Raw genomic sequence first — 7,680 nt, 5'->3', positions numbered from 1 at the left:
ATATTAAAATCTGTTGCATTGTTGCATTGTTTGGAGTTTAGTCTGTTACTGTTACTATTATTACCATTTCTTCTTGGAGCAACTGTAACCCACATTATTTCCTTAGGGATTAATAAAGTATTCTGATTCTGATTGTTTCAGGATGACCTGCCATTATCCAATGACACGTCATCTTTTGCTCATTTCTCTTCCTCTTCTTTTCTCATTTTTCTAAACTGAGCACCTGATAGCGTTGAACTTTTCTTGTCCATCTTCCATTGGTTTTAATTTCGCAATCCAGTATGAACACCCATCCCTCAACCCGAGGATCACCACAACATGATCTAACATACCTACACCTTAGTTCATAGATTCACTTTGTCTGGGGTGCATTTCTGAGATTTCACACAACCCAGGATTCAAATCATAATTAGATAATGGGATTTACAACATTATAAATGAAATATGCTCTATTAGGAAGCAGCCGGCCTCCCTCCCCTTTCGACGGCTTGTGTGTGAGACTTTAAATCATGACCTCAGCCAGCAGCACAGGCCCTGGTGTGGTGAATATGGCCTCACAGGGAGCAGTGGCCCTGGTGTAATGTGGATTGCATCAGCTAGCAACACAAGCCCTGGTGAAATGTAGTTGGCCTCAGCCAGTAGCACAGGCCCCGTTGTAATGTAGATGGCATGAGCCAACAATAGTGGCCCTGGTGAAATGTGGATGATATTGGCCAGCACCACAGGCCCTGGTGTAATGTGAATGTCCTCAGCCAGTAGCACAGTGTGTATGTGTATTGTGGATCGCATCAGCTAGCAACACAAGCCCTGGTGTAATGTGAATGGCATCAACGGGAAGCAGAGGCCCTGGTGGGGTGAAGATGGCCTCATAGGAAGCACTGTCCCTGGTGTAATGTGGATGGCATCAGCCAGTAGCACGGGCCCTGTTGTAATGTGGATGGCCTCATCTAACAACACTGGCCCTGGTGAAATATGGATGGTATTGGTAAGCACCACACGCCCATGTGTAATGTGGATGGCCTTAGCTAACACCGCTGACCCTGGTGAAATGAGCATGATATCGGTCAGCACCACAGGAAGCACAGTCCCTGGTGTAATGCGGATGGCCTCAGCCAACAACACTGGCCCTGGTGAAATGTGCATGATATCGAGCACCACAGGCCCTAATGTGGATGGCATCAACAAGCAGCAGAGGCCCTGGTGGGGTGAAGATGGCCTCACAGGAAGCACTGTACCTGGTGTAATGCGGATGGTAGAAGCTGGCATCCCAGTCCCTGTTGTAATGTGGATGTGTATTGGCCGTGCTGCGAGGCGTGAATCGAAGAAAAAAAGATAACTTACAGGTCTCTTTACAAAGTTTAAGAGCGTGCTGGGCCTTATATCAGCTTACAATAAAAGAAGCAAAGCGGAAACACTTTGCAAACATTATTATGGTGAATTATCAGAAACCACATATATTGTTATCATTCTTATTTTACTCGATTTAACTGCTGCATTTGACACTGTAGACCAAGAAATTTTAATCTCGCGTTTGGAGCAGTGTGTCGGTATAACAGGTGTGGCTCTGAAATGGTTCAGGTCTTACTTTACAAATCGAACCTTTTCAGTTCGCTTAGGAAACTGTGAGTCCTTCTGTGCTCCGTTGTCTGATGGAGTATCACAGTTCCATTCTGGGCCCTATCCTGTTTTCACTTTATTTACTTCCACTGGGCTCAATTCTTAGAAAGCACAGATTCCCGTTTCACTGTTATGCAGCTGACTGCCAGATTTATGTTTTAAAAAGAAACATGGGTCTCCTGTAAATCGTTTACAAACATGTTTGGAGGACGTCAAGTCGTGGTTGGCGCTAAACTTTCTTTGTTTTAATGATTCTAAAACTGAAGTAATGGTGTTCAGACCTGCCTCCACTGCTGTTCCCTGTGTTGATTTGAGATCCCTGAAATCATTCTGTAAACCAGAGATTGTTAATCTGGGTTTTAAATGGATCCTGAGTTTAAGCTTGAAAGCCAGATCGGGTTAGTTGTAAGGTCTAGTTTCTTTCATCTGAGGCAACTGGCCAAAATTAAGCAGACAGCAATTTGAAACAGTATCCACGCTTTTGCAACCTTTCGGTTGGATTACTGTAATTCTCTTTATTTTGGAGTGAGTCGATCTTCTATTTTTCGACTGCAGTTAGTCCAGAATGCTGCATATCCCCCTAGTTTTATATTCACTTTATTGGCTGCCCGTGCATTTTAGGATCCATTTTAAACTGCTTTTATTTGTTTTTAAATGTTTGTCCAATGCAGCCCCTCTGCACCTCTCTGAGCTTCTTCATCCATACATACCTTCCCGGTCCTCAGGTTGGCAGACCAGCTCCTCCTGAGCGTGCCCAGGACTAATCGTAAGCTCAGAGGGGATCGGGCATTTGCTGTGGCAGCACCAAAATTGTGGAATGAGAGGCCTTTACATGTTAGACAGGCACCTTCCTTATCTGTTTTTAAATCATGTCTTAAAACATATGGCCTTGGCTTTTAGCACAGCAGGACTTGTTGATGTCTCTTAATATGTTTTCTTATTAATTATATTATTTTTAATTTTAAGATATTTTATATGTAATTTAAACTTTTTCCTCTCGGTTTTATATTTGTAGCACTTTGGTCAACATTGTTGGATGTAAAGTGCGTTATAAATAAAGATGCTATGCTATGCTATTGGACAGAACCACAGGTCCTGGTGAAATGTAGATGGTATCAGCAAGCAACACAGGCCCTGGTGTGGTGAAGATGGCCTCACAGGGAGAACTGGCCCTGGTGTAATGTGGCTGGCATCAGCCACCAACATACGCCCAGGTGAATTATAGTTGGCCTCAGCCAGTAGCACAGGCCCTGTTATAACGTGGATGGCCTCATCTAATAACACTGGCCCTGGTGAAATATGGATGGTATTGGTCAGCACCACACACCCTGGTGTAATGTGGATGGCATCAACGAGAAGCACAAGCCCTGGTGAAATTCAATATCCCCGTGCTGGGCAAACAGGTTTTGCAGCTGTTTGAGCTAAGATTTTCAAGTTATTCACATAATAGTGTGCCTATGCCAAGAGTATGCATGTACCAGTGAGAAACGCACTAACGTGGTGAGATAAAGTGTTTTTCAACTTTATGGCTAAGCCTTATAGAATTCAGCATCTCCATGTTGGGGAAAAAGGTTTTGCAGCTTTTTGAGCTAAGATGTTCAAGTTATTCACAAATGGAAACCTATACTTTGTTTCGGGCGATTTCCCCATTCAAATGCAAGTAAATCGTAAGAAACGCACTGTCTTGACGAAATAAAGCGTTTTTCATCAATTTCATATAAATAGCTGTAAATTTTGATAGAAGACTCAGACACACATAAATATGGCTAAGCCTTATAGAATTCTGAAAAGTATAGGTTTTCATTTGTGAATAACTTGAACATCTTAGCTCAAAGAGCTGCAAAACCTATTTCCCCAGCACGAAGATGCAGAAGTCTATAAGGCAAAGCCATATTTATGTGTGTCTGAGTCTTCTATCAAATGTTACAGCTATCTCTATGAAGTTGATGAATGCATTTGAATGGAGTTCTCGCCCGACACAAAGTATAGGTTTTCATTTATCTTATCTTGAACATCTTAGCTCAAAGAGCTGCGAAACCTGTTTCGCAGAACTCAATTCAATTGCATGTACCAGTGAGAAACGCAGTAACGTGGTGAGATAAAGTGTTTTTCAACTTTATGGCTAAGCCTTATAGAATTCAGCATCTCCATGCTGGGGAAAAAGGTTTTGCAGCTTTTTGAGCTAAGATGTTCGAGTTATTCACAAATGAAAACCTATACTTTGTGTCGGGCGAGAACTCCATTCAAATGCATGTACCAGTAAGAAACGCACTAACGTGGTGAAATAAAGCGTTTTTCATCAACTTCATAGAGATAGTTGTAACATTTGATAGAAGACTCAGACACACATAAATATGGCTAAGCCTTATAGAATTCTGCATCTTCGTGCTGGGGAAATAGGTTTCGCAGCTTTTTGAGCTAAGACTTTCAAGTTATTCACATAATGAAAACCTATACTTTGTTTCGGGCGAGTTCCCCATTCAAATGCATGTAAATCGTAAGAAACGCAGTCTTAACGAAATAAAGCGTTTTTATACAACTTCATATAAATAGCTGTAACTTTTGATAGAAGACTCAGACACACATATTTATGGCTGGTTTATAGACACAGACAGGCAGTACAGAGGGAACAGAGACGTGGGACCAGGGCAGACACAGACACCGACTGGACACGGGGATATAGCCGACAGGGGAGATAGCAACTAAGGATAACACAGAGACATAAACCAAAAGACAGAACTCTAACAAAGAAACTAAAGACTATAAATTATAAATAATAATAATAAACTCAAAAACTCTGGGTCAACGACCCAGGCATCCTAACAGAAAATGACATATTAGCGGTACTAATGTTATTTTAAAAGTTTTTCAGCAGTTCTAAGGGACTGTTTGAGATATAATATGTCACATAGGACACATTACTATTCGTCGGATTTATTATTCTTATTCTTATTTTCCTTTTTCCGCCTGAAATTTTGCAGTGAAACTCGCCCCACAGTTTTGAGACAAGGTTCACATATGTTATATCAGAATGGTGGAACACTCCATATCCCACAATTCATAGCACGCCTCTACCGAGTGAAACAATGGCGGCTGCCACCTCGTTTTTATATTCCTCTTATTCGTGTTTCTAGGTCACAAAATAAACTTTTAAGATATTTTCAGGCGAGAATGTAGGTGTGTAAACTTCAAATATCTGCTCGTTTTTATCCAGAAATCCCATATTAGCAAAAGTTCTCTTACGTGTTGCTAGGGTCGCTAGCAGCGCTAGCTAGCTAGCGACCCTTCGCTCAAAAGCACCCGGGCTTGGCTTTCAGTGAGGCGGCTCTAACTCCTTTCACCCCCGGTCGCTCGCAAACAACCTGTGTCTCAGCTGGACTTATTTTTCGTTTATATGGGCCGATGATGCTGGTCGATGTGGAAAAAATAGTTTTCTCACGATGTTGCTGCTAGCCGGCTAGCCAGCTAGCCGCGCTAGCTAGCCGGCTAGCGACCCTTCGCTCAAAAGCACCCGGGCTTGGCTTTCAGTGAGGTGGCTTACACTCCTTTCACCCCGATCGCTCGCAAACAGCCTGTGTCTCAGCTGGACTTATTTTTCGTTTATATGGGCCGATGATGCTGGTCGATGTGGAAAAAATAACTGAGTTGTTTGGTGGTGGCTAACGCGGAGCTACAACAGAGGGCAGCTAGCCACCGATGTTTGACAGAAAGGGCATGCGGGGAAAGAGACATGCGAGGCAGCGAGGCGGCCGCCGATCGACCGGTGGTGGCTAATGAGGAGCTCAATCGTGGATCATGGAAACCGAAGGCAGGAGAAGCAGGCGGCTGCCAGTCAGAACGTGAGGTGAACTGAATTTCAGGTAAGAAGTTATGAACCTGCACTCTATTTGGGTCAGATATAAACCGAGTTTAGGTGTAGTTTATTTTCGTTGTGCTGACTTTTTACAATCAGTTTTTACAATGGTACTGCGTGCTAGCTAGCACGACATAGGTTCTATACAGCTGTGTGCGCTAAGTTACTGATGTTGAACTTTATGACAGCCTCCCCTGTCATTCTCTCGCCTGTTGAAACTTCAATCATGAAACTGATCAATGATCGGCTTTTCTCTCTTGTTTGTTTATCGTGCTAAACAACAGCAGCACGTTTAAGGTTGATCAGCTGTTGTTAGACTTCATTTGATTTTAATTTCTAGTATCAGCTGATGTTTGCTGGAGCCATAGCTGAAAAAAGGGCTGGTCCAAACCATGAGATGTCCTTACTGAATCATCAGAGCTGAACTGGTGATGGAGAAACAAGTTTACCTTTTAGGTGACATGAATGGGTTGAAGGAAAGTTATGAACTGTTTCTGAGAGACAAATAACACCAAGCTCGTTTTTTGTGTAGCTGACAGCTGGTAACTGTGCAGGGGCGGATCTAGCAAAGCTTTTGCCAGGGGGCCAGGTAGGGCATTAACAGGGAAAGGGGGACACAAAGAAATACTTTTCTTTCTTACTCTCATATAAAATATTTACCTTTTATTAAATAGTTGAATCTTACAACCAAAGTTTGTATAATAATACACAAGATTGGCTGTAGGCCATTGTTAATCATCCAGAACACTGTGTAAAAATAAGTGAATGCATAAGTGAATGCAAATAAGTGAATGCAAAAGTGCATAAATATTTATTTTACGTGTTTGATGTGTGTGGCGGGGCGTGGTCTGCAGTGCCGCTGCAGGGGAGGTGGACCCACCTGAGTGGCATCTGCAATCACGCCTCTCAGGCGTAAAGTCTGTGCTCTCTCAGCTGTTTTTTTGGTGTGTGTCAGGCTGTGAGATGAAAAGCTACAGCCGGCTGTGTGGGTACAGCAACCATGTGTGAAAAGTGGTCAATAAAGTAATGCTACAAAGCGTGTTCATGCAAACACTTGTCGGGTCTGCCGTGGTACAATGGGACTTCTGCTCATGAACCTCTGTGCACAGCGTCTGCAAATTGGGGCTGTACAAAGTCACCTCACCTTTACACAAAACTGTAAGCTGTCATCTGTGAGGCGCGACCGGTGTTTGTTTTTACCATAGTTCATGGTGGAGAATGGCTGCTCTGCTGAGTTTTGCTCTGTGTAGCCATATGAATGGCAAACTACACTGATTAGCAGCGGCATAGGCACCCTTAAAATTTCTTCTGAAATTTTCGCTTTCTAGTGAAAACCTATACTTTGTTTCGGGCGAGTTCCCCATTCAAATGCATGTAATCGTAAGAAACGCACTGTCTTGACGAAATAAAGCATTTTTATACAACTTCATATAAATAGCTGTAACTTTTGATAGAAGACTCAGACACACATATTTATGGCTTTATCTTATCGAATTCAATATCCCCGTGCTGGGCAAACAGGTTTTGTAGCAGTTTGAGCTAAGATTTTCAAGTTATTCACAAGATGAAAACCTATACTTTGTGTTTGGCGAGAACTCCATTCAAATGCATGTAACAGTGAGAAACGCACTGTCGTTGCCTGTTACCCACCAGCTTACCGCATTTTTATGGTTGTTTGTTTTTGTAACAGTTTAAACAATGAAAGGTGGTGGATTAGCCAATTGGTCATGATCAACTCTGGGCTGGACCAATTACAATATACAGTAGCGGCTTTAGATACGGGCGACACGGGCGGTTGCCCGGGGCTACCGCTACAGTCCAGTATATAGAGAGACGAGACGACGAGGCTCCAGTTACAGCAGTGCAAGTAAACAAACAATAAATATAAGAAGAGTAAGAAAATAAAAACACACTTTAGGACTCGGGATAAAGGGATCAATAACAATTTAAAATTTACAGTTTGATGATTTAAAGTCTCACACACAAGCCGTCGAAAGGGGAGGGGGGCCGGCTGCTTCCAAATAGAGCGCATTTCATTTATAATGTTGCAAATCCAAGCCCATTATGTATTCATGATTTGAAACCTGGGTTGTGTGAAATCTCAGAAATGCACCTTAGACAAAGTGAATCTGTGAACTAAGGTGTAGGTGTGTTAGATCATGTTGTGGTGATCCTTGGGTTGAGGGATGGGTGTTCATACTGGAGTGCAA

The sequence above is a fragment of the Neolamprologus brichardi genome, chromosome 16 (assembly GCF_056152115.1).
Source record: "Neolamprologus brichardi isolate AB-2024 chromosome 16, ASM5615211v1, whole genome shotgun sequence".
Lineage (NCBI taxonomy): Eukaryota > Metazoa > Chordata > Actinopteri > Cichliformes > Cichlidae > Neolamprologus > Neolamprologus brichardi.
Note: the sequence above shows the minus strand (reverse complement) of the source record.